At 49.6% G+C, this 27,849-nt stretch overlaps 1 long non-coding RNA gene across 2 annotated transcripts; it reads right to left on the bottom strand.

Annotated features, from left to right (window-relative positions):
• Positions 1-3,589: 3,589 nt before the first annotated feature.
• Positions 3,590-16,649, bottom strand: LOC127675617 (uncharacterized). 2 transcript variants are annotated; one of them, XR_007975493.1, is made up of 5 exons: positions 16,486-16,649; positions 13,520-13,705; positions 12,065-12,259; positions 10,595-10,706; positions 3,590-4,038 (listed from the first exon to the last, which is right to left on the bottom strand). It is a non-coding gene; the product is annotated as an uncharacterized LOC127675617 (long non-coding RNA). The 2 variants fall into 2 exon arrangements; XR_007975494.1 differs by lacking the exons at positions 13,520-13,705; positions 16,486-16,649 and adding an exon at positions 13,002-13,266.
• Positions 16,650-27,849: the final 11,200 nt, after the last annotated feature.

Genomic DNA, 27,849 nt, shown 5'->3' with positions numbered 1-27,849 from the left:
AAGAACATCCAGGTCAGCTGCCTGGGCTCCCGCTCCAGAAGTTTCTGAGCCTCTTCGCTATTTAGTTTAGCCTGTGCTACATTTGCATCTGAACTCCACTCTTGATGATATCCTACACGAGAAACCTTCCCCCTCACCATTTGGATAGAGTGGGGGAAAAATAATCTGGTTATGACCAAAAGATTCAAAGCCAGATACCAAGAAGGACTTCCTGAAGCTGGAACTTGCTAGCGAGGCAGGAAGTCAGGTAGACTCTGGAGTCTCCTGAAGACTGAGAACTGAAAGCCCCATGGGGAATTGGGAAGTACACTAGCTAACCCTAGTAAGGGTTGGGCTGGGTGACATTGCCACCAATATCCCTAAGCCCGGAACCTAGCCCTAGCATGTAGGGGGCAGGGCTCCCAGGATTAGGGCAATAGCCACCCAGCCAATTTCTTGCTAATGAAAGTCAAGGACATTAGCCCAGGGACAGGCAGCTGACTTGAGGTGGAAGCTCATGGCTGCCCTGGCCTCTGTCCAGAAGCCACCCAGAGGTAGACCCTAGCTGAGGGAGGCAGAATCGGGCCCTCCCCCAACAGGCAGAGAAATGAACTTCCCTTGAGAGAGCTCCAGATCGATTTAAAGGGAATTCTGCATTACCCACTCCCCCTCATCTTCAAGAGCCCTGAGGGTTGACTAACATCTTCTGTGGGGAAGCTTCCACTGGCTGCAGACAGCCTGTGCCATTTCAACCCAAGCCCTTTTCGCACAGCTGAGCTGTGTGTTTAGCCCAGCCCGGAAGCCCAAGCTTGCTCGACTGGAAGTTCTTCTGTCTATCAGTTCTCTATGCCTCCTGCTGTGGTACCTCACTCTTTTTTCCTTTTATCCTGCCCCGATGTGGAACGGAAGCCCTCTTTGGTCCCTGAGATGGAACAAAGCTTGGATTTTAGAATGATCCTGTGGTTTAGGAGGTAATCACAGTGCCCCGCCACCTACAGCCTCGACTGCCAACCCTGCCAGTTCCCTCCTGAGAAATGGCCCAGGCTCTGGGGATTAGAGGAAAGGTCTAGGAGCAGGCTGGCTAAGTAGGGCTGACTGTGGAAGACAGAAAGAGGAAGGGGAAAAGGAGGGAGGGCCAGGCCAGGGTGGCCTTTGGGTTAAGTCAGATAATAACCCTAAACCACCTGCCGCGTGAGCCGAGTATAAATCACTAATCGGTTTGAGACTTCACATAGGCTAATGAATTTCTCTATCCAAGGAGTCTCTCCAGAGCCACACCCCCTGGCAGGTGGCCAAGCATGGAGTTTTCTGGGGCCTGGCGCAGGGGCAGCTTGTGGGATCCTCCAGCCTGCCCCTCCTAGTCCCCTCTCCCACATGTAGCCTGCTAGGTCTGAGAACTTAGAAAAGCCAGTGACGTGCGAGGCTCTGGACAGCCGTGGGCTCCGGGGACCTGGCCATAGGTGGAACCTCTCTTTGGGCTATGGTGGGTACTCATCTGCAAGAAGGGCGATCACACTTGCCTTGTGGAGTTGCGAATAAGAAAAGCAGAAAGAAGAGCCTGGCCAAGTGCCTGGCACGCAGTATGTACTCAATCAGCTGGAGTCTTCTCGGCCTCTCAGATTATGGACAGAAGGGCAAGCTGGAAGGGTGTGGCTTGGTGCTGGAGGACTTGTCCAGCCTGCTCAAAGCCCAGGACTCCACCCTTAGTACCTCAGACAAAACAAGATAGGCATCTGAACGTAGGGGGCTGTGAGTTCCTCACTGCCAGGGCAAGTTGCTAGGGTCAGTGGGTTCTACTGCTCCCTGACTTTGAATCAGAAGGGGCAGAGCTAGGCAGCACATAGACAAACATGTCCTGTCCTAGAGCATCAGGTGGCCTAAGGACAGTGGCCTGTCTTCCATGCAACTAGAGGCTGTGCAGAAAAGGACTCCATGCTGCCACCGCCGCTCCCGGAGGCAGAGCTATCTCAGTATCTACCTGCAGATGGCCCTAGCTTTCAGGGTCCTGGGCCATGGCTCTGCCAGCTGTTTTGCCCTTATCAGCCCCTCCCCCATCCCATGCCCCAGCGGCCACCACTCTACAACCCTACTCAGACTCAGACAACCTTTACAGAGCCTCGATATGGAGGGAGTGGAAAGAAACTAATGAAAAACTGGAATCTTAAACCTGTGAGATGGCTCGGCAGGCAAAGGAGCCTGCCTTCCGTCCAGGCTTCACAACTTGAGTCTGAGCCCTAAGACCCACATGGTGGCAAGGATTGACTCCCACACATTGTCCTCTGACTTCCATATGCACACCATACACACCATAGTACATGTGTATTCACATGTGCACATGCGCAGACACACACACATACACACACACATACCAAAGTTCACCAGAATGCTGGCATGAGGGTAGGGGGGAGACAGTCAGGTAAAGCCACACTTCCTGGTGGGACCTTGAGCCAGGACTACAATAGCTGACAATGCTTCGACACGGTGCTCCTTCCAGGCTGTGGTGCTGTACACTGACAAATCACCTTCTGACCTGCAATTGAGTCTGTTCTAATGGTGCCTTTCTGCCCTGACACACTGAGATTCTGCATGCTTAGGACCTGACCAAGTAAGCGCATGCTCCTGTCTATTGCACTCCATCCATCTTCAGGCTCTGTGCTTCTCCAGCAAGCCTAAAGAAGTAGCATCCTCATATCCTTCCTGGGGCTGGGAAAGGGAGGGCTCACATACTCTGTTCCTTTCTCTTTTTGACCTCTCTGTCTACTTACACACTGGAAGGGTTCACCATTTTTCAAGGGCCCTCCCATTAAGGTCCTTCTGCTGGGCAGAGGAGAATCCATCTTCAAAACTAATCTTAGTGTGTAGGATTACAATAGAAAATATCTCCTGGAAGGTGGGGCCAAGGATTCTGACCCTAATTAATGGAGGTGCTGGCTCTGGCTTACTAGTCAACAGTATCGCCTTAAGTACATTGTCTTTCTCTGAGCTCAGGCTTGCCATCTATATAACATGAACACAGACGTAGCAGCAATCCGACATCATTAGATGTTTTCTCTGTCTTTATAAACTGGGTTTATAAAGGGTTAGGGTTAGGTAGTAAAATAGTAAAAACTGAGCAGGTTGAGCCCCGTTTTGTTCAATCCCAACTTACAAGGGTCTTCCCTCCTTCTCCCTGTGACTCTCCCAACAAGTACCAGGAAGAAATTCTCACATCACTCCCCAGAGTGTTGATGGGTGTGTCCTAGTACAGGATTCTCTGTGTCAGTGCAAGTCAGCCTAGGGCAGAAAGAGGTCATATGCGAATCCCCAGCTGAGGGAGATATGTGCCCTGAAGGGAAACTCTTGTTATCACAAAGAAGGGAGGTCAAAAGAAGAGAAGGCGGCACCAAAATGCCTGCAACCTCAGTCCACATGAGGTTCTTCTAGCAAAGAACTCGAGAGTCTGGGGGCTCCAAGGGCACATACACCAGCTCCTCACAGCACTGGCTGGCCAGCTGGGAAAGCCCACGATCACAGAACCTGCTTCTTGGTTTGCTAGTGCTCCGTTTTCTATCTTTGTGTAGTGAACAGCAAGCTCTACGAAGCCCTTTCTCTTGTTAGTAAAATAGTTTTTATTTGTTCTTTGACAATTCGTACAGGTTAACAATGTACCTTGAAATTATGTACCTTAAAATCCTCCCCAGTCCTCCAGGGACCCACGACATGTGTCTCCCCTTCATATCCCTTCTGATTTGTTGTTGGTTTTGATTTGTTGTTTTGTAACCCACTGAATTCGATTAATGTTGGATGATCTGGCTGGCTCGATCTTGTGCAGGTCTTATGTAGCTGAGTGTCGTGCTACAGCAAAAAGACTGCATTTCCCAACTTGCCTTCCGTCTTCTGCTCCTACATTCTTTTGGCCCCATCTCACACAATGTTCCTTGAGCTTCTAGGGCTTTGATATCAACGTGTTACATACAGCCGAGTACTCAATAAGTTATTTATTCTCAATTATGAGTCCCTTCATTAACTGCTGCTGACTACAGAGACGCTTTTTTGGCTAGAGTTGAGTGCAGCACTAATCTGTGGGTATAAACACAAATATTTCAAAGGCAGTTTGACAACACATCCACTTGGCCACACAACAGCAGTTGCTGCCCACCTCCCCTGTGGGCCTATGACTGCTGAGCCGTGCCATTTGACCAGGTTTACACTATCAGGCCTGAACTCCCTCCTCTGGAACAGGCCTCAAATCCAATCCAAAAGCAATTATCCCCACAACCCTCCTGCCGCTATTATACTAGTTGACTGGTATTATACTATGCAGTGCTTACCACTGGGCAATACCGTCCATAGCTTTTCTCCACCTATTGCCTGCACAGCACCTTTTAATATTATGAAAGCTAGTCAGCAGAGAGGAAGTTTTCAATTAATTCCAGCTTGACTTCTCTATGTCCTGGAACCAAAGTATGTTGTGTCTTCAGCAATAGGATTAAGATTGTATATGTGTATATGTATGTGTATACACACACACACACACACACACACACACATATATATATATATATATTTATATGTGTATATACACAAATATATATATATATATATCTCAAAATGTTTTCATTAAACTGTTGGGCTCTCCATAATTCAATCAAATTAACAATTAAGAGTAACTATTGTAAGTCCAACCTTAATCAATGTGACACCCAAACACATCTCCTTAAAACAGTAGCACTCCACCCTTAGTCCCCCAAAGGCTCATTGCTCTCTGCACTGGCTGGTTTTGTGTGTCAACTTGACACAGGCTGGAGTTATCACAGAGAAAGGAGCTTCAGTTGGGGAAGTGCCTCCATGAGATCCAGCTGTGGGGCATTTTCTCAATTAGTGATCAAGGGGGGAGGGCCCCTTGTGGGTGGTTCCACCTTTGGGCTGGTGCTCTTGGGTTCTATAAGAGAGCAGGCTGAGCAAGCCAGGGGAAGCAAGCCAGTAAGGAACATCTCTCCATGGCCTCTGCAGCAGCTCCTGCTTCCTGACCTGCTTGAGTTCCAGTCCTGACTTCCTTTAGTGATGAACAGCAGTGTGGAAGTGTAAGCTCAATAAACCCTTTCCTCCCCCAACTTGCTTCTTGGTCATGGTGTTTGTGCAGGAATAGAAACCCTGACTAAGACACTCTCTCACAATGCAAAATGTATTTAGTCCTTCTCCAAGGATCTACAAGGTCTTAACAGTTCTAGCGTTGCTCAAATGTTCAAAGTATCCCAAGGCAAGCATTTAGCTGTGAGCACAAATATGATTTTTAAAATGTTCCCTACATCCAAGATACAGTGGCATAGAATAAACACTCCCATTCCACAAGAGAAGAATGAGATAACAGAAAGACAAGATTAGAGCAAAGCAAGCCTGAAGTTGGCAAGGCAAGCATTAAATTCTGTAGCTCCATGTCCAGCATCTGAGGCACAGCACACTAGCCAGATGTGGGCCTCAGAGGCCTGAGCATCCAGATCCTCCAGCCTTGCCATCTTCAGCCCAAATGGACTCTCTGTTACCTGCAGCTCTAGCCTCAGCAAACATCCCACATCCCCAGCATCTCCATGGGAATGGAGGCTGCATAGCACTGTATAGCTCTCCCTGCCTGGGCTATCTATAGCATTTTCAGCTTCACACGAACAGCTTCATACGTCACCTTCTCAGGAGCTGCCTGCAAAAATCCTGACCCTGTTAAGCACTACTTGGCCTACCAGGCTTTCCCCTAAAATCTGGGTGCAAGCCTCCATGACCCCCGTGTCTCTTATATTTTATATGTCTGCAAACCTAGCAACGTATGGATGATGTCAGGGTCTGTAAGGAGTATGAAAGGTAGATGGCCCCTTAGGATAACAGCTACAATGGTCTCTGAGAACCTGAATGGCTGAGCTCAGGAAACTCCAAAGAGGCCCAGTGATAGCAGAGAGCCTTAAAATCTCTTCCCTAAAAAGTTGGTTAAATGTGTTTACCCTTTTATACTCTTAAGCCTGTGATGAGTGGGTCAGGCCAGTTCCTGAAATTCCTTCAAGACTCAAAACTTTCCTTAGCTTCAACTCTGCAGGGTTTTTTTCTGAACAAACTGTACACTTTCCCATCTTTCTTTTTTGCTTTTGGCTTCTGATTATAACTGTAAACCCAGATAAAAGCAGCTAGCAATTGCCACTTCACAGTCTGGGTGCTGGGCTGCTGCCTTAATACTTCTTCCACTATACTAATGAGTCCATTACCTTTAAATTCAAGCATTTCCCTGTTGCCTTCACTTTCTAGATAGGAAGCCAGGTCTCAGAGTTAAGTGGACTGTTCAAAGCCTGGCAGTCTGGAAATGGCAAGAAATCTGGTCTTGAAACTTAAACTATGCAAGGAATCAGGACAGGGACAAAATGTACACAAGTTCCTTATCAAAATGTAACAGGCATGGCCACTAATCGAATTCCTGATAGCATCCATGCTCGCATTTGAAGACTAAGGCACTCACTCTTTACAGTCTAGGTCTCATCAACATTCCACTGTTCTGAATTCCTACCAGAATCACCCATTTAATTCTGCTGACAGCACTGTAGCTCTTCTCTTGTCTCTACCTCCTAACTTCCCCAAATCCCTCCCACAAACCAGTCCCAACTTTTCTAAATTAGTCAGACATTTTATTGCTGTGACAAAACACAAGAGGAGGCAAATTTAGGAAAGGGATAGGATTCATTTCGGCTCATGCATCTAGAAGTTTCAGTTCATTGTGACAAAGAGGGCATTGCAAACCAGGACAGTTCACATAACTGCAGACAAGAAGCAGAGACAGAGCATGCCCATGCCAACGGGTACTCTCATTCTTCTCCTTGTATTCCACCTGGCCCTCCATCCAAGGGATGGCAGCACTGATGTCCAGGGTGGGCATTCCCTCCTTAGTTAATTGTGTGCTTTACTAAGCCCCTAAGTACTTCTCAAGTCAATCATGTTCACACCTTCTAAAGGCCCCACCTCCTAATGCTATCACACTGGGAATTCAAGTTTCTACACCGGGATTTGGGAGGTGTATAAAAATGTTCGGTCCATCACAAACACCTTCTTTCCAAAACCTTTATTCCTTAAGATCTGGGAAAATCCAAACTGAAAATGCCATCCACTACAATATTCAATAATTCAGAAGAAGAGACTGAGACCAGGGACAGAGGAGGACTTCATAGCCCCTTTCCACTGCTGCAAGATGCTTGCTCAGGCATTCACAGGAGACTCCTTGTGGTCAAGCCCTGGCATGCATTAGCTGAGTGAGACCACACAAAGGAGTGATGAAACTATGAAAGAGATTTTCCCATTATCTCCACTTTGTAGATGGGAAGCGAGCTGGCTAGTTTTATGTCAACTTGAAATGAGCTAGTGTCAGCGGAGAGGAGGGAACCTCAAATGAGAAAATGACTCTATAAGGTCAAGCTGTAAGCAAGAGTACAGGGCATTTTCTTAATTAGTAATTGATGTGGGAGGGCCCAGGCCACTGGTGGTCCTGGGTTCTAGAAAGCAGACTGATGAGGCCATGAGGAACAAGGCAGTAAGCAGTACACCCCATGGACTCTGCTTCAGCTCCTGCCTCCAGGTTCCTGCCTCCTTTGAGTTCCTGCTCTACGTGCTTTGAATAATAAACTGTGATGGAGAAACACAAGCCAAATAGTCCCCTTTCTCCCCAAGCTGCTTTGGTCATGGTGTTTTATCACAGTAACAGTAACCCTAACTAAGCCAGGGCTCAGAATTAAATGGATTTCCCAATGCCTGACAGCCTGGATATAGCAAAATTCTCAACTTGAAACTAAGACCATCTTCTACCAAAGTCTCTCCTCTAAGCTGCTCTGGTCCAGGGTCTACCCTACATTGCTTTTCACCCCCTGCCACCTGCTGCTTATATGCTGTTATGGTGCTACACCCCAACTGGAGCTGATGGGGTTTGAGACTCTCAAAGTTCAGATCCCTGTCCTCAGGGTGAAGGGGAAGGAAAGCATACACGAAGCATGGAGGAATGCTTATAGCACAAGGACACATGGGAAATTCAGGGCACAAAACAGACTAGGCATAAGACACACAGATGGTCTACACATGAGGGAGAAGGTGCCCAATGCCACTCTTCAGCAGGTGGTGGCAAGTCAGAACCACTATGAGATGTCAACTCATACCTCTGAGAATAGCAAGAAATGGGAGAGATGAAGAGATCCCCTCTCCACTGTTGGGGCAAAGTCAACAGCACAGCCAATTAATAGGGAGGATCCTCAGGAAACTGAACATAACACTACCAGATAATCCTATCATCTCACTTCTAGGTAAGGAGCCAAAGGAATTTCAGTGGGAATTTCAAAGAGACAGAGCTAAAGCCAATTTCACTGCATACCACAACAGCTGCAAGATGGGTCCCAAGCATGGCTAGGAAAAGGTGTGCAGACAGAGTGAAGAGGATATTAGTTTTGAAAGTGTGGGAGGGCCTGTCAGAGGGTACAGTATGAATGGACCTTGAGTTCACTATGCTATGTGAACTGACAGGCTGAGGACAAAACTGCAGTCCCAGTTATTTGGAGTGGCTGAAAGTCCGATGCTCAGAAGCAGAGTCAAATGCAAATGTTGGAGAGTGAGTGGTGGGGACAGGCGACACTTAGCTGTGCGATGGCGCTAGAATTTCAGTTACACATGATGGGAACTTCGAGAGACCTGATGAAACCCACTGCTCTCAGAATTAGCAGTATTATTCTAGACCTTAAGTGTTCTTATAGAAACATATTCTGTGCTAAGTGTTTTCGGTTTTTGTCACAGTCTAAAACAATGGAATGAACACTACGATCTCACGTCTAAGACAGCAGTATGCGTGAATGGAGAAACAAAGACAGAGAGAAAGAGGGAGACAGAGACACAGAGATAGAGACAGAGGAGGAGCTGAGAAGAGATTTAACAAAACATTACCAATATTTCCCCTGCTTGTGAGAGGATAGGGTCAATTTTCTCCGTAATACTTTTGTAATTTTCTACAGAGAGTATCATGTTCATCCTCCTCCTTCTTCCCCTCAAAATCCAAGGAGAAGAAAAGAGGGGAGTGAAAAATCCAGCCAGAAGTAGCAGCTTCGGAGAGCAACAGAAATTCCATCTGCTGTGCCTACTGTCTACTCCGCGGCTGGAGACAAGCGCCCGAGCCGCCCCCGGACCCTGTGAGTGGCAAATCCCTCATCGGAGACACGGCTGCAGCATCCACATGGCTTCATATTTGTGACGGAGCCAGCTCAGAGAGATTTCTTTTGGCTCTTCAAAGGAGTGGGAGACGGAACAGGGAAGACAGAGCCAGGATATGTAGTGTCCTGCCAGCCTCTGCTCCACCAGAACCACCTCTACCTGTCCACTTAAGAGAAAGAAAAGCATGCGGATGCCATCTTTTTGTGGCCTCAGTTTCTCAACCTAGAAAATGGGAATGTTGTGTAAGGCAAACCTTTAGTCCTAGCATGGAACTGGTGTGTGTGTGTGTGTGTGTGTGTGTGTGTGTGTGTGTGTGTGTAGCTCCTGGGCAAGGTCTGCCTGGTCACACAACAGTCTGCCTTGCTGGGGATACGCTCCCAAGGGCTCACTTTCTCAGGCTCTGATGCAGCTCATGACTCAGAAAAGTCCCAGGGACTCCTGTTGGCTAAGGAAGTCAAGAACTTTGGGAGTGTTCACCCTGCCTGCCACTCCCAGCTGCCTGAGGTCCACCCTGCTGGGTTTGGCCTGCAGAGCCTGGCCTGCTTCTTCTGGCCTATGTCTTTCCTCTCTCCTTGTGACTCTCATACTCTGTCCCCCTCCATGGCTGGGTCTCCCTGGCTCTTGGCCTCTGGATCTTGTACCTTCATTGAGTTCTCTTTACCTCTGATTGTCCTGGGAGCTTTAATGATGAGTCAGAGGAGGCCACGGCCAACTGCTCTGGACTGTCCCCTCCACAGTATAGGAGCTCAGTATCTGACACCTATCAAGGAGTCACTATGAGCACGTAGTGTGGGAGATGCAGACAGCTCGACTTTCCCCCCAAAGTACTTTCTCCCAGTCAGTCCAGGCAAATGGTGATAAATCCCATGCCCACTGATGCCACTAGGAAGCTCATGGCCGACAGGAGGTTTCCATTGGGCCACCTGGCCTGTGATTCATACCCCTTCTTCCTACATGCCTTTGGCAAAAGAGGCCCACACACATCCGGCAGCCTAAGTGAGGCACGGTTGAGATCGGCTGTGGTGCCCACACAGGCTATATGGAGAGGGCAGAATCTGTATTCCAAGCAAACGGGCCAGGGTGTGGCCAGGCTTCTCCTCAGGACCCAGATACAGGGATTGGTTACTGAACCCTCTCCTTCAATTCTGGACCTAACTACAATCACTCTAGTGCTGGCCCCAGGGCTTCTTAGCAGAAGGGCTTTGGAATTCCCTCAGAGATCAGTGCCTGGATCATAGCTACTGGTGTGGCCAGAGCCACAGGCCTCACTTTCCTGCCTTCCTGCAGGTCCTGATGCCTGGCAGGGAGCTCCTTTTCTTCTCCGGCACATGTCAGTGCCACGAGGACAAGCACAGCTGCTTTATGCTCAGGGCTCTATACACAAGGGACAGGAAGAAAGTGTCATGACCTAACAGTTGCTTACCTCTTTCCTGGGCAGAATAGACAAGGATACACACCAGAAGAACTCAGACTTCATGCTCATCCCAGGCACATAGCTTGGAGGAGCCCGGCTTCTCCTGAGGGTTCTGCCAGACCTAATGAGTAATGAACAAGAGAGCTGCACCCATGTATTTCCCATGAGTCCTATCAACAGCACACACTGATCCCTGTCATACAGCTGCAGGCTGGTGGCCAGACTGCTTGGAGCCTACTGCAGAGCGGAGGAAATAAGGCACAAGAGAAGAGAAGGGAGCTTGAGCAAGGTCACCCAACAGGGTGATAGCTAAACGAGAGTCAATGCCAGACTGGTTCGCTTTCGAGGAAACAGGAATGGGACAGGAAAGCCAGAAAGGATGCCCCCGAGCTTGCCCAACCTCAGGTGCCCACACCAAGTCCATCATCTTGGTCTAGTTGGCCTTCTCTACGCCCCCACGACTCCTCTTCTTCCTCCTTCCTTCCTTCTCCTGCCCCTTCTCCTCTCCTCTTTTTATTTATGAGACAAGGTCTCACTATGTACCTGAGGTTGTCTACCCCTGTCCAAGCTGTCCTTGAACTTGTGGCAAGCTGATATCGGAGTCCTGCCTCCAAAGTGCTGGGATTACAGGCGTGACCTCCATACCTGGCTTTTTTTATGACTTGCTCTATTTTTGAGACAGGATTTTGCTACATAGCCCTGGGCCTGGTATGTAGCCCAGGATGGCCTTGAACTTGTGGTGGTGATCTTCCTACTTTAGCCTCTTAAGTTCTGTGGTTACAGGTACGAATCATCGTACCTGTTGTTTCCCTCACTCCCTCCCTCCCTCTTTTTCTTTCTTTCTTTTCCTTTTTTCTTTCTTTGTTTCTTTCTTTCTTTCTTCCTTCCCTCCCTCCCTCCCTCCCTCCCTCCCTCCCTCCTTTCTTTCTTTCTTTCTTTCTTTCTTTCTTTCTTTCTTTCTTTCTTTCTTTCTTTCTTTCTTTCTTTCTTTCTTTCTTTCTTTCTTTCAACTTTAGACAGTATCTCGCCATGTAGCCCCAGCTAGCCTAAAACTCACTATGTGGACAAGGACAGCCTCAAACTCACTAAGATTTGCCCGTCTCTGCTTCCTGAGTGCTGGGATTAAAAGTGTACATTACCACACCTGGCCCCAGTTTAACTACTTCCTCCGTCCCTCCCCTCCATCCCTCCCTTCCCTCCTCCTCTTCTTGTTTTAGTAAAATGGGATCGGGCGATGTAACCTAGGTTATTCCTGAGTTCCCCATCTTCCTACCCTTGCTCTTAACCACCACATTCCCCTCCCTGTTTCCCACCCATTGTGTCCTGTCCCTTCTAGAGAAGCTACCACAAGGACCTAAGTGGCTGCAAATGGGGATATTCTGTCTTTTCTGGGCCCCAGAGGCCAATCACTCCTGCATGCTGTCTGCCGGCCCCACATCTCCACTCCCCTCCTCAGATGGAAACTTCATCTTCACTCACACTTGTTTCCTTTATATCTCTCCCCTCAGTTTTATGGGGCGGCTGTGGCAAGATTGAACTGGAGAGGCTGTGGCTCCGAGACTGTCCTTTATTAGTTCTCTTCTCTGGGAAACAGGGGGCTGCAGCTGGCCAGCAATCTGGGTGGGGTGAGCTGGCCTCTGGCTGCTGGGACGGCTGCACATCTGGGGTGGGGGCCTGGAGAGGAAGCTGAAATGAATTACCTGTGTGTGCTGGGAGAATCAATTGGGCATGCGGGCATGCTGCCTGCTCCGCCGGAATTAGGGAGTGGGGCTGGGGGCTCCAGCTGGGGGACCTATGAGAAGGCAGAGCCCCCATAGTAGAGCAGGCAAGGGCAGAGCCTTGGAGAAAACGCCCAGCCTCCCTGTGAAAGAAGAAAGGGCTATTTTCTAGCATGGGGGTGGGGGAATCTTTCTAAATAGAGCTCTCCCTTCCCTGGAGCACCACCTTCCCTGGAGCACCACCTTCCCTGGAGCACCACCTTCCCTGGAGCACCACCTTCTCTGGAGTACTACCTTCCCTGGAACACCACCTTCTCTGGAGTTCTACCTTCTCTGGAGCACCATCTTCTAGCCATTACTACTAGGTCCACATACTTGCCACCCCATCCCACAACTTCGTTACCCACCCCACAACCGCATCTGGCTCCCCTCCCCCCCTCTCCCCCCAATCTCCTTTTCTTTACCAAGCTGACCTGGGCACTTCATGCATTCCCCACACATGCATGAACGTTTGTGTATAAGGTCACATCTTCCTCTCCTCTCAACATCTTCCATCCCTTCTGCAATCCCGGGGCTATTACTGGCCACTCTGCCACTTATTAGCTGTGTGTGGCTTTGCCTTTCTTGGTCTTGGAAATAGAACTGATCATTCTACACAGAAGGCTTTGAGTTGCTGGGCCATTTCCAGTAACACCTACCTGGCCCTGAGCTGTTTCTGGTTAGAAGTTCACTGGACCTGGAGAGATCTGGGCTTTAAAGATGAGTGATTTAAAGATGGGCTCAAATGTGGACTTTGTCAACTTCTATCATCCAGAGTTTCCGTCTCCCTTAGACCCCGAAGTGAGTTTTTGCAAGCTCAGAAGGATACTGTGAGTCAGCGTCCATCCTGGAGCTTCCGTCTTGTGTCTTCCCATGGAAAGTCCCTCAGCAACCAACACCCCCCCCCCGAAAGCGCCTCCTCCACTCCGGGGGTGCAAAGAGAGTTAGCAAGTGGCTAGGGGTGGAGGAGGCAGGTGGGCTGACAATGCTGATAGCCTCCCTCCCCCAGCAGCTATTCGGGTCCCTTACTCTCCAGGAGGCAGCCTCCTCTCTGACATCATCTGTAGTCAATTCCCCTGAGGGCCATCCCCAATTTTCATTTCCTCTCGCTAATCCTCACATGCAGTCCCTTTGCACAGCCCGGAACAGCCTCTGTCCCTGAGCTGGCTCCACTCACCAGATATGTGTTGCAGCTCACAGACCTTCAGTTCTCAATTGGGAAGGCCTTGGAGAGTTCATCATTTCAAGTCCCCCTTCCTCCAGGTCCTGGAGGAGGATGGGCAGGGCCCACTCACCCACTCAGCGCCTTGATGCGAGTAGAGGACTCCCCCAGTAGACAGAGGCAGTCTGTACCTGCACAAGGCTAAGAAGCAGGATGCTAGCTGACTGCCAGCCCCCACTCACATTCTTAGCCAGATACCCCCGTGTAGTTCACAGCACAGACAACTTCCCACAGTGGCTCTGGGAGACACATATTAATCGTTGGAAGCCCTGATCAGAATGCTGGACTGGGCTCTTATCTGAGGTCCTGATTTAAGAAAGATGACATAGTATTAAGAATGGTATATGAAGTCCCAAACAGCCCAAACAGAGAGGGAGGAAAGCACCAGAGAAATGCGAGCTGCTGTGATGGGCTGCACCTGAGTCCATGTACATAGAGCAAGAGTCACCCATTCATTCCCCTCTGGGATTGCCATGGGCAATGAGAGGAGTCAGGGCTGAGGGCGGCAGGCTTAAACAACAGGAGGACACACAAAGCTCACAAATGGAAACAGCAGCAGGAAGCCCTGGGTTCTGTTTGGAGAGCAGCAGTCCAGGACTGAGGTTCAGGTTGTGTCAGCATGGTTAGAGCTGAGGGCTGATGGAGAGGAATCAGGAGGTGACCCCTACAGGGCTGACTGCCCACCCACATCCAGACAAGTCTCTGTGGGAGCCCAGCCCACATGCCCACTGCTTCCTTCTTAGCCCCAGGAGACAACGTTGGAAGAACAGAAGCTTCCATCAGCTCAGCGCTTTCACACCACAGAAGGCCCTGTGCCCTCTCTAGTTCCCCTGTCACGGGAAGAGCCCTTTGCCGCTTCCACTGCTAACTCAAATGTGACCTTCTTGCAGAAGCTTTCCTTGGTGCCCATCCTTGTCATCCCTGCCTGGCTTTGTGGCCTTAGCTGCCATCACAGAGTCTCACCACACGGTCCCTCGGTTTCTCCAAGTGAGCCTGGCTACTGGGAGAATACAAAGTGAGGCAGATGGACACATGTTTACAAATAGGCCACCAGTTCTAGGCCTGGGAAGGCCAGAGGCCCTGACAGTCACCTCAGAACATTAAAAGTGCATGGCTCTTCACAATGTCAGCCTCCAGGCTCTGTCTGTCATTAAGGAGGCATGATGGCAAGGCAGAGAGGCGAGAGGGGTCAGATCTCTATGACAGGGATCCCTGTTCCGCTTAGGCCAGTTTCTCCTCACTCATCTGTCCTCCGTCTGGCATCAAGCTCCGGATGGGATTCAGGAAACACATGCAGAGGTTACCTAAGTGACATCTAAGCCATCCTTCTGATGGGCCCTGAGCCAATGTCCTGTTATGATTGGCATGCCGGAACAGCCCCAGTTGTCCCTTCTCTGGTCATTCTAGAAGGCCTCTGTTTTCCTAGAGAGGCCTTACCGGTGGCCCTAAGCCCCGTTCCATACCTTCCATGGAACAGCAAAGCCAAGCAAGAGGAAGTGATATCAGTGAGCCTGGCTTCTGGGATTCTGGCCTCAGCTTTTCCATTAACTTCTCTGGTGCCTGTGGTTGAGTGTGTGATCCTCAGTGACCCTTGGAGTCTCCCTGCTAGAGACTGGAGGCCTCCCAGAAGGAGAGAAGTTCCAAAGAAAGCCAGCAAAAGATGGCTTTGGGTGCTGAAGCGTGGCCCTCATCACTGTGAGCAAGCCACATCTGGTGCCCTGCGCCAGGCGCCCTGTCGTCCGCCCTAGAGCCTGAGCCTGCACCCGCCTGGCCACAGGCTGAGGAAACATAATTGTGCCGGGCTATTTCAGACCCATTATCTCAGCTCAGCCCCGGCTTCCTGAGCAGGCCCCGAATTAGCCTGGCGCTTTGTTCTCAAGTGCATTCGTCAGATCGCTTGGCCTGTACCTCGGGAGGAGGGAAGAGGAGGGAGGGGAGGGCAGAGAATGAAGGGAGGGCAGGGGCGGAGACTGGGCGGAGAGGGAGCGGGAGGAGGAACTCGATGCTAATTAAGTCTCATTAAAAAGAAGACGACAATGAGGAATAAGGCGAAGAAGAAAGAAAAACCAAAGTGGAGGGGGGAGGGAAGGGCTTGCTGAGGAAGCAGAACAGCCACCGGGAGAGACGTACACAGAAGCAAGCGCGCAGGCACACACACGCCTACAAAAAGACAGACAAACACACACAGCTCTCCCTCCCGCCAGCCTGTGCCCACTCTGCCCTGTCAGCCAGTGGCCCGCCAGTTTGGCCCCAGACTTCCGCTCAGAACCTGAGCTTTCTTCCGGTGCCCAATTCAGCTAGGATTCAGATTCTGCCTGGGCGACTCAGTAGTTCGAGACCTGGGCTAATCAACTCTCAGGACCTCAGTTTCCAACATTTGTCACAGGGGAATCCTCAGTTCTTAACAACACTGGCTGGAGGAGAATAGAGTATGCTCCGAGCAGCCATCAGCCTAGCACAGTGCCCCTCAGGGGTCCAGCCTGGCTATGCAGCCCCCTCTATGCAGTTCTCAGAGCTGGGGTGGGATGGTTTCAGGGCTTGGGTCCTGCTGGGCTCCCTTCCCTCCTGCCGCGGTTGGCCTGCACCCCCTCCCCGTCCCCCTCCCCCTCCCCACCACCAGCCCAGGCTGCTTTCATGGACCATTGCTTGGGCAACAAACAAAGCTGCCCAGGGGTAGGGAGCCTCTACATCGCCACAAAGGTCCCCAGTCGCCCTAATGAACTAACTCAGCTCTCTTTCTCTCAGAATTCTTGTTTCTTAGTAACTCACGTCTTCCAGTGGAGCCCAGCTCATTGCCAAGATTGCTTTTCCCAACACTCAGCCGGCCCCTGGGTTGGTGAGAAGACCTAGGGAAGGGGAAGGGATGCCTGCGCCACCCCTCTTTGTCTGGAAGGAGAATGTGCTTTATTCTCCCTACCTACCCCAGGTCAGGCTCACTGTCTTCAGGCCTGACCATGCTTCAAGCTCCTTCCTGCAACGGATAAGACCTCCAGCTCGAAGGTGAATCCAGGAACTTCATTTCAGAGTCCCTTTCCAAACACTCCAACTCCAGGCACCTCCAAGAAAGCTTTGTTGCAGAAATGATCATCTACACCAGTGGTTCTCAACCTTCCTATGGCCGTGACCTTTTAATATACTTCCTCATGTTGTGGTGACCCCCCCCCCCCCCCCCCCCGCCACACACACACACACATAGCCATAACATGATTGCAGCTGCTACTTCACAACTGTCATTTTGCTACTGGTGTGAGATTCAATGTACATATCTGCTTTCTGATAATCTTAGGTGACCCAAGTGAAAAGATCATTTGACCACCCCACCCCCACCCCCTGAAAGAGTTGCCACTCACAGGTTGAGAACTACTGATCTAGACTGTCCTGGATTCAGATTTCGACTCTGAAAAACCACGGGCCATGTGACCCTAAACAGGCAGTTCTCCTTTTGAACCCTTAGTCTGACACTCTTTATAAAGTGGGGCGAGCGACTATGGCTTCCCCATCGAGTGCCTGCTACTGTGTAAACGTGTTTAGTGCTGAGCATGGCCCATAGTAGGTGCTCAGTTCCCAGTGTTTCTACTTCTTCCATTTCCAGTCTTCATCCCAGTGGACTCTGCCCCTACACAAATGCCCTTTGGGAAATCCAGGTGCCCCTATGCCTGCCAGGGAAGATGAATAGGAGGAGCCCTCTGTGGGGGCTGGGGGTCTTCCATGATCTAAGATCACAGGAATTCAGGCAAACTCAGAAATTGAGGTCAGGGAGTAGTGTGCGACAGGAACAGAGAGGACAAGGCCTAGTGTTGGGAGACTTGGCTACCAGTCCCAGATTTTCCAGAGACTCCATGGGCCCTTGACTGGCTGAGTCTTCGCCCCTATGTGGATGCCAGCCAACACCCCTCCCCCAGTGGCAAGGCTGCATAGGCTCCAAGATACAAAACTGAAGGTCACTGCTGAGCCCACCTCCCCCATCCCCAGCTCGGTGAGGTCAGCTGGCAGGCCTCCCCCACACTTCACTGTCTTCCCTAGCAAGGCTGTTTCTTGCAGCATCTTCTACAGCAGTGAGCCCTCAGAGCCTTTCCACCCCACATTCCTGTGCAAGCCTTCAAGCAGTCCCAGACGGAGCTGGGGCTGGGCTGGGCTGCACTGTGAGCTGAGCCGAGTTCCCATTGTCCGCAAATCGGGACCAGCTGTGAGCAGCCTGACAGCCCCAGGCTCATGGCCGCCCCCACTCCCACAGCAGTTAGAGAAGAAGGGAAAAAGAGAGAGCCCACTGCCTGCCCAGGGATCCCCCTCTCCTATATGCATGCACACATGCACATACGCACACAAATAGCATGCCCAGCTCTCTAGCCAGGAACAATCAAGCATTATGAATAAAGATATGCAGCTGGACAGAGAATTCCTCCACACCCACCTGGCCCACCCAATAACTTGCAACCTTCTTCCCTGTCCTGGCCTTCAGCACCTCAGAGGCCCCCACACGGGCACTCGGAAGCCAGAGGTCATAGGCACAGGGATGCCGCAATCTGGTACAGCCCTCAGTAGAGAATTCTGCCCCCCCCACCCCAGGATAAGTTTGCTTGACTCTATCATGTCATGATTTGGGGGTTTGAGTACAAAGCAGGCTGTATTCTCAGACACCAGGGCTGTGAGGAAAGGGGAAGCCAGATTGGGGCCAGAGCCTGATTCCAGGGCAGGCAAGCTGGTCCAACTAAGTGTAGACACCAGTGGTGATCAGGCTCCTGGTTGGGGCAGGTTCAGTACAAAGAGATCAATGCACGCATGCTCATTCGGTAGCAAAGCCTTGTATGTGAACAGCTATTCTGAGCTTGACTACAATACTCTAAGCCATGGCCTGAGCATTAAGAATACTAACCTAAGAAGAAAGCCAGCAAGCCTCTGGCTCAGAGCATTGAATTGAGCATCAAGCCCATAGGGAAGCCACACACCCTACTAGATAATGAGTCAAAGCATTTGGACCCATCTATGGCTGACAGTAGCAAAAAAGTACACGTGGGCCAAGTGGAACGGTCCCTGCCAGCCCTATGGCACCAATGCCCATGGAAGAAGAAACAATGCTGAATGCCCCTCCTATTGTGCCTTCTCCCATGCCATCTTGGCATCCATGTCACTAATACTCTCTCCCCAAACTTGTGAGAATAACTGATCAAGTCAGCATTTGCTTCAGAACTGAACTTTGGATCTCTAGGGCAGCGGAACCTCAATCCTGTCTGCCTCATGAAATCTAGGAGAGAAGGGTGTTAACAAAAAAACCACAAGGAGCTGGAGACATAGTGCAGTGGTAGAGTACTCAGCTATCAGGTGTGAGGCCCTGGGTCCTGTCACCCCCACCCCTAATTCTCTCTCTTGCTCTCACTCCCCCAACTTTAGAGTAGGGATGGAGTCGTACTCCAGAGCAAGTGAGACAAGCTTTCCAGACGTAACTCTCCTGTACTGTCCGCCAGTGGCACTGTTAGTAAGGAGCAGCAGCCTAGCAGAGAACATCAGGACAGAGCTTTATTACAACCCAAGCTCCACCTCTTACGCGACCTGGGAAGTGGACCATTCTCTCCAAGACTCTGAGTCCTTATCTGCAGAGCCCAGATAGGATTCACAGGATACACCACTGAAAGTGTGCCACAGATGTGGCTATCGTCATCAGCTGAAGAGGCTAAAGCTGTAGAGGATGACATATGGGTTAAAAGTCAACCCCTCCCCCCAGCCCACTTTATCCTGAGGCTTTGAAGGTCAGGCAACAGGCACTAATGTCAAGAGCATCTGGGAAGGGTCAGATCATTAATGCATACTGAGGCTAAGAGAGGCATTAGAAGCCATCAGGTCCCCCCCCCCAATGTGTGGTTCAAATGTGAAAACTGGGGAGCAGAAAAGAGAATAAACTTGAAACTCAGCAACATGGCAAGCTCTGTATTGGCATGGAGGAGGCACAGAGATAAATATGACAGAGTTCCCCCAAAAGGCTTACAGTCAGGGGCATAGCCCTGTCACAACAAACAACAAAATAAAAAAAACTGTGGAGTGGTACATTGCCCTGTCACAGAAAGTTAGTACTCACTTGGAAAGCCTTGGAGGGAGCTTTACGTGGACTGGGGAAGCTGTTCCAGGTCAAGGAGAAGATGGGGTTAAGAATGTTTAAGGCTGTGGAGACAGTTAGCCTCTCTACCCTCTGTAGAGCATCATTTCCTGTGAGGTGGGGATTGAAAGGAAGAGATAAGCGGCCTTCTGCAGTCTGCCACACAAGGACCAGTTTGCAGGGGTGTGAGTCTCAGCCATTTGGTTCTTCCCCAGCCCCTGCTTGCTGCTGTTAACTTGGTCTCAGCAAAAGGCAGCAAGTGCCTTGGGACAGTCCTGATTACCCCCCAAAACTCTGCAACCCCACTGCCTCTGCCTCACCAGTCCTTCCTGCCCCTATGCTGATGGAAGATTAGGCTTTTCTCCTGTTTCCGGTGAGGCCTTCCAACTACACAGCCTACCCATACCACGCCCTGTTACGGAACTGTCCTCCAAGCATCTTGAAATCAGAGTAGCTGTGATTACATAGCAGCTCCCCCCTCACCAGATCAAGCCCACTAACATCTGACGGCTCACCAAGCCACTTGAGATCTGGCCCCTCTCTGAGGATATAAAGCCATTAACAATTGCTTGGGGGTACTCTTTTGGGGGTACAGCTTGTGCCTATATGTTGCCCATGTCCCTAGAGGCAATTTCAATAAAATTGGTTTGCCAAGGTGAACTTCGGCAGGAATGGGTCTTTGGTCACCCTCTTTCTTTGGTGTGAACAGAAAAGCCATGCCTTTTGCTCAGGCTCTTTCCCATAGCTCCTTCTCCTTGTTGACTTTGTTCCATTAGCAAAAGCATTTGATATCTTCCCTTTGAAGACAGGAAAAGGGGGCAAAAAAAGAGGAAAGAACACAAAAGGCAAAGAGAAGAGAATAGAATAGAAGAGAAGAAAGAGAAGGGAGAGGAAGCTAAGGAAGGGATAAGGAGAAAGAGTAGGTGACGAAGAAGGGAGGAGAGTGGAGGAGTGGTACGGGCTTATGATCCCAGTATTCAGAAGATGAGAAAGGAAGATTTCAAAATCCAGGCCAGCACAGGCTACACAAAGAGTCCTTGTCTCAGACAAGTCTTTCTTTCGGTGTGTGTTTCCCTCTACCTACAGCCTCTTTACTTTCCTTGACAAAGAGACTTCTCAAGAAGCTGTCTCCACTTCTCACCTCCTGTTAATCAGCCACTGTATTCTGCGTTCGCTCTTCACCCTTCAACTTAAAGCCCATCCTGTCTAGCGCTCCAACAACTGCCAGACGGCCAAATGCAGCAGGCCTTTCTAAAAGCAGCTACTATGAGAAGTTCAGTTCGCCGCAGTGGTAGTGGCCGGGGCAGGGCTTTTGAAGGAAGACTCACTTTTCGCCCTACTCGGAACCAACTGGGTAACCTCAAAAGCCACTTCAGATCTCTGAGACTCCACATCCTAATCTGTAAAGTGGGCCTGATAAGAGCGCTAACCTTGGTAGCCTTGGTGTAAGGATTAAAGGAGTTAACCTCAACTAAGCCCCTTAGCCCCTACTCCAGCTCCCACCAGGGGCCAGTGCTCTACATGAGCTAGTTCCATCTACAAGCTATAAGCTAGCTCGCATGACCTCCCAGCAGCCCTCCCCAAAGTTGTCCAATTCTTTCTGCACCCTGTGACAATACACACACACACTCTGTTTTCTCCAACCTCCCCAGCCACTCACTTCCTTACTCTGCGACACCTATTGTGCTAGATTCTCTCCCTCAGTGAGCTAAGGAAGTCTTAGAATCTTGAGTGTCACTGAGAATCTTGCATCCCCAAGTATCCACTGCCCTCCCAAGCCTGTTTGATCTCCAGGTTCATTTAACTAACCATTTACTTTGATGCCTTGATTTCAGTGCTTCGGGGACAGATGTGTTGTCCCTAAAGCCTGGTTTCCCCACATGGCTTTCCATCTTAGGAAACAGCCCAACTGGCTAGGTGCTGGAATCAAGGTTCCAGGGCTATTCTAGACTCTTGCCCTCTCATTCCCACTTTCAGTTGAGCATCAGGTCCTATCACTCTTCCTCCAATGGATGTCATCTACCCATGCCTCCCTTACATGTGCAGTGGCCAGCATTTTCTCTCTGGGGAGCAACTGTGTCGGCCTCTTTACCTCTACCCCTATATCCTGTGCCCTGCTACAGTCTGGTCTCCTAGCAATCACCAGAGTGGGTTTCAAAATGCCTATCAGACTCTCCTTCTCTGTAACTTCCAACTTGTGGTTTCTGCCTGGGCTTTGAATCAAACAAGCCTCTTTCGGTGATGTGTGGTACCCACTTCCTTCTGACCATATGGGTCCTATGAGTCCCTTCTTGTCTGTGCTTTGGCTGTGTTGGCCTTTATTTCAGTCCTTATCACAAGACCTTTGCAGTGGCTATTCTCTTTGTTGGAAAGGTGCTTTCTTTCTTTAGCTTTCTTCACCCCATCTCTTTGGTCACCTTTGGTTAACCTACAGCTCCTAGTTTAAATGTCTTCTCCCTAAACAGGCCTTCACTCAACACCATAGGTAAAATAGCTTTCTCCTGTTAGTCTCTGTAGTGGTGGTCTACTTAGTTGTTCCTCCTCTCCTCATGTATTTGTTTCTTGTCTATTGTCCTCACCAGAATGGATGTATAATGAGGACAATGTGTTGACTGTCTAGTTTACTGTGGTTGCCCCTGAGTATAGGACAATGACTATTACAAGAATTCAATTGCCATTTGTTGAATGAACCAAAGAAAATGGGAGTTAGAAAGAAGGAAGCAGGTTAGAGAGGAAATAAAAACACCAGAAGCCATAGAGTGGAGTGGACATTATTGCTCTGGGAAGAGAAAAAGATAGTCACTAGCTTCAGAGCAAAGACTGCACTTGACTGGTAAAGGACGAGAGTAAAGGAGTCACAGGAGGCAGCAAGGAAGGCAGGAGAACATTCCATGAACCCAAAGCCAAGGCAGGGTGGGGAAGAGCAAGCAAAAAGGGACAGTTGGCAGGGACAGATGTGAGGATGGTCACTCCATTTGGTGACAAAGGGGATGACTGATGAGAGGTGGGAAGGGGACTATACTGAAGTAGACTGAGGCAAGAGTGGGAGGCGTAGAGCAGACAGAGAAAGGCAGCCCTGCCTGAGAGTCTAACTGAAAAGGGGAGGGAAAGGCGAAGGCCCAGCCTGACGGGAGACAGGGTCAAAGGAGGGTCTCTTTGAAGGATAGGGGAGAGCTGAAAAATCCTTCCAGGCTGGGGAGGAAATAGCACTCAAGGAAGGAGGAGAGGTGAAAATACAAAACGAAGGGTATAATTGATGGCGTTAGAGGGTAAGTATGGAGGGGAGGAGAGACACGCCTCCTTAGGAGGCAAACAGGAGATGGGGAGGAGAGAGGGAGGGAGGAAGGGAGGACACGCACGGAGATACTGAGGTGAGGTGCACAGCCTGAGTCTTAGTGAAACTGGAAGCCAAGCATGAAGACACTGTGTGTGTGGGGGGGGGGTGGTGGTGGTGAAATGTAAGAAGAGTAGAAACACGACAAGGTGCCTCCTTGAGAGGAGTTAAAGGTCACAGGCTGAGGCTGACATACTTAGAGATGCTACAAGTTACTTCGTCAGGCCTGGGAACAGGGCCGGCCAAAGATAGGGCCAGCAAAAGACACAAAAAGCTCCGACACTGGGTAAAGTTAGGGAATGTTCTGAGGGACATAAGGGCTGGCCAGGAAGGTTTCCTGTGGAAGAGATGTGGTGCACGGGCACAGGAGCCCAGCTAGACAAGCAAAAGCCATCCATTGAAAGTTGCTAAAGGAATCTTCAGGTTTCCATTCTGATATCGAGCCACAAGGAGGTTGCTTCTGCACAAAAGAACATGGTCCTGCCACGGGGCAGTGAAAACAAACCTGGATGTGTTCCCTTGGGGGCTTTGCTTCTCAAGAGTCTGAAGAAATTATGGGAGAATGCCTTGCAGACTGGGGGTGCCGGCTCATGTAGCATACGTATGACACAGGCTTGCCACCTGGGAACATGTCATGACTTCTGGCACACTAATGAAGGCTGGCGGCAGACATGTGGGCTCGTCCAACTGTCTAGCAGTTCATATTTCCACCTGTCAGAATAGGAAGCTGGCATCAACTACCCACGGCAGGCTGGGACTGTGCAGGCTCTTGGGCAGGTAGGAACCTGGTAGAGGCAGGAAGCCCAACTGTTGGGATTCCATCCCCTCGGGCCACCACGACCTGTGACTCCCAGTCCATGTCTCCATGACTACTCTTGCCAGCTAGACGTTGAATGAGAACACCAGAGGATCAGCCTACACTGGAGGTGACTGCCCGTGGGGCTGGAGAGTCAGTGAGAGAGGCAGCAATCCATAGCCAGGGGAAGCTGACGAGGGGTGAAGGACATGAGCCCATCTGTGCAGCCGAAAGCCGGTGGGATCCAACACAACCCACCTCACTAGGACTGCTGAGGCCAGCGGGCACACCATCCCATTCCCAGAATGTCAACTGTGCTTGGGGACAACAAATGAATGCAGTTTGTAAATGAGGCTGCCAGAGCCCGTCTGTCTTGACTGAGCTTCCCAGCCACACAGAGACCTTGAGTAGGTAAACTCATGCACTTCAATGTTGGCTTTCCTAAAATGGTGTCCTAGACAGGATGACTCAACGTCGGTGAAGCTATTGAAAAGATGTCTTGGCCTATAGTAAGCATTCATTCATTACCTCGAGTGCTAGCCTGGGCAGCAAGGCATTAAGCATTAGGTTGGATGAACCTCTGACAGGTGTGGGTACAACTTCTCCATTGCTCCTGACCTCTCTGGGCCTCCAATTCCTCACTTTTACAGCAGCTTGTGATTAACTCAGCACACAGTGGCCTCAGGTTAAATGATGAAATGTCCGTGGCTATGTCTGACTATCCTACTACATTTCAGCTGCTAAAAAAAAAAAAAAAAAAAAAAAAGCTACCAATCCTGTCAAGTACCTGGCTCTATTACCCAGAGATAGCTAAAGATGCTCAATACAAACATCAAGCGCAGCCTAAGATCATTTGGTCCTTTTAGCCAGTTTGGTGCCCATTTACATGGAAGTGGGTTGTAGCTGGAACTTTTCTGGGTGAACTTTTGCTTAGCATAGCTTGTAGCAGTCACAGTTTTCAAACTCTCCAGGTCAATAAGGTCTGCTGGGTGGCTTCTTAAAATATAGATTCCTGGACCACACTCCCCAGAGTTTCTCATTCAGTGAGGGAATAAGATGGGGTATAACTTTTGCTGAAGATGCGCATTTTTAACAAATTCCATGAAGCCTAGTCCCAGGACCACATTTTGAGATGCACTGCCTCAAAGCGGCAACTAACTTTCATGTGTTTCCCAAACTTCTGGGAGGCTGAAGATGTAGCTCAGAGGTAGCATGCTTACCTAACACACATGAAGGGCCGAGTTTGAGTCCCCAGGACTGCAGAGAGGCGCCCACACACACGGGAAAGTTGTTGGGCAGTGGATTCTGAAGAATTAGGGCTGAAGGGAAGCCTGGGGTTCTGCAAACAGGGCACTGCTGCTAGCCCGAGCATCCCATGCATAGCAAAGCTCACAGGAGAGATGGACACACAGTTCATTGCCAGGTCTTCGCAGTTGGTGGGCAAGCAGAGCTGTAGGGTGGACCACAGGGTTCAGGAGACACAAGTCAGACCAAAAGGCAGAATCAAAGAGGAGATAAGACAGAGCACTTGGCCAGCAAAGGGGGAAAACATGATAAAGAAGGATAGCTCCCTGTAAGGCACTAGCATAGCAGTCGTATATGTGTGCAAGGGGGCAGGCAGCAGGGGGTTGGGGGAGGGATAGAAAGAAAGAAAACTTTTGGAAAGAAAAAATTTCAAATATCAAAGTAATATCTTGGAGAAAAAAATGAAAGTTTTATTTGAGTTCTCTACACACATTTTATGAGTTACTATTGTTTTTAATTTTAGTTATGTATGGCCTGTGGTGTAAGAAACGGGTGGACTATATGGTCTACTTGGAGATTAGAGCCTCTGAAGGTGTTAAACCCAGCCCTGGTGACAATTTGTGCCCCTCTGAGATTTGGAGCTGGAGGCTGTAGCCAGTAGTTTGTCCGCATCCCATGGCATCCCCAGAATGTTCAGGGAAAGTCTATTTGCAGGCAGAATATGAGTCATTATGTGTGGGGTCCAAGGTTTTTAGGATGCAAGGTGTCGTGTAGGACTTCAGAGGTCCAACAGCACAGGCATGGTGGTGCACATCTATGATCTGAGCGCTCTGAAGCCTGGAGCAGGAAGAGACTGAGTTCAAGGATAGCCTGGGGGGAAATGAGAGCTGTCTCAAAAACAGAGGCTCTAATGAACTGGTGGGACATTAAGATGAATGCCAAGAAGAAAGGACAGGCAGCTCCTCACCACGGTGCACTTGATGAGTGAATTGTAGAAACAGCAGTCAGATGAGGAAGGACTCACAGCTGCTCCCAGGCAAGAGGCGCCATCTTACCTAGGTCTGCCTGCACTCACAACCTGTCTTCCATCTTATCTGTATGGTTCAGAAGGAGTGACTTTCTGTTCTAAGGCTTGGTTTCCTTATCTATAAAAGGAAGATTGCTGTCCACACCTTATAGATTTCTTGTAATAACTAACCTAGTTAATATAAATCAAGAGTTGACAATAAACCCCAGGCCATTGCAGAGCCTCAAAATGATAATAGTTACTTACAGTGATCTACTCAGAGTGTTGGGGATTGGGCATCTAAATTGAAAAAAGAGATGAGTCAGGGCATAGGAAATATCTTGTTCAAGGAGGCAAAGGGGCACAGGTGAATTATGTCTGAGAGAAAAGCTCAGACTTCTTAGTGTCAGCTGCCACTGCTCTGTCCTTTTAGGCTGTGTGTGAGCCAACGAATCACCAAGACACAAACCAGAATGAGTTTTGTGTGATCAACATGCCTAGTGATGTAATGCTATGCGTGCCACAGTGATACAGGGGCTGTTCGCATCGTTCCATGTGCAAACAAATAAAAACCTGTTCCCTCTCTAGCTCATAGTGGGCATCAGGACTTTGCTGGAAGGGGAACGACTGTTGCATCGTTGGTGTCCTTCAGTGACCACGATCTTGTCAGAGGACACATGGCAAAGGAGGTCAATGACTTCTCTAAATCCTAATTCTGACCCACAGAAAGGACATGGTTGGGAGAAGGCAGTGCTGGGTGCCCTAAAAAGAAGCAGGCAGGCCATTCCTCACCAAGATTGGGGGGGGGGGCATCTTGGTCTGATTATCCAGCCTGACTTATTCCTGAACACTGACTGGGAACATGGAGCCAAGGGAGGCAGGATAAAGGCTGGAGAACAGAGCCAGTCTAAGGAGAGGTGACTCTTACAATAGAAGGCTCGCCTGTCACCTGAAAGGAATGGACAGAAATGGAATTTGCTGTATATTAAAGGGCATAGAAGAAGAGATATATGAACATGTGTGAAAGCATGTAGGAATGATGAGGATCAGGTATGTAACACCAAAATGCTAGTATACATAGAAAATGCCCAAGGCCTCCCACTCACAAAAGACACTATATATGTATGTATATGTGTATGTGTATGTATACATGTATATATGTGTGTGTGTGTATGTGTGTGTGTGTGTCCAGGTACACCTAGGAGCCTTGCATTTGTAAATATTGTCCATTGAACAGCTACAATGGCTGCAAGCAGGTTTCACAGGATAAGAAAAGGTAGCCCCTCTTCCCTGCCTCCATCTGTCCCAATGGGCCCTGTTAGTACACGTTCAACTAGCCCGAGCTCTGAGAGATTTAGCATCTTGGAAAGTTAAGACAGGAGAGTTCACGGCTAGCTAGTCTATATAGAAAGACTGTATCAAGCAAGCAAACAAAAAAATTTCTTCTCCAAACACACAGAATCCAGTGGAGTAACAAGTCAATTTGTCCCCTCAGCTTCAATCCGCATGTCCCCCAGGCTGCCAGTTATCTTCCTTTTACAGATAAAGAAACCAAGGCTTAGAACAGAGTCAGGTCCCTGTGAAGTTGGCCAAGACCACACTGCATCACCATTGGCACAGTGGCCAAAGCCGGCGTGGGCTCTCTAAAGTGACAGGGCTGACCTGTTGTTTTCTTCCTGGTCTCTGCTCAGGGTGGGAACCATCCATCCTGCCAAGTCCCTTCATGTCTCAGAGAGGACCAGGGACTTACCCAAGGCCATGCAAGGAAAGGTAGGAAGCAAAGCCCATGTCTTTGGTCTCCTAGCTCTGGCCTGGA

The sequence above is a fragment of the Apodemus sylvaticus genome, chromosome X, assembly GCF_947179515.1.
Source record: "Apodemus sylvaticus chromosome X, mApoSyl1.1, whole genome shotgun sequence".
NCBI classification, from domain to species: domain Eukaryota; kingdom Metazoa; phylum Chordata; class Mammalia; order Rodentia; family Muridae; genus Apodemus; species Apodemus sylvaticus.
The sequence above is the reverse complement of the archived record's forward strand: the minus strand, read 5'-3'. Positions and strand labels throughout refer to the sequence as shown.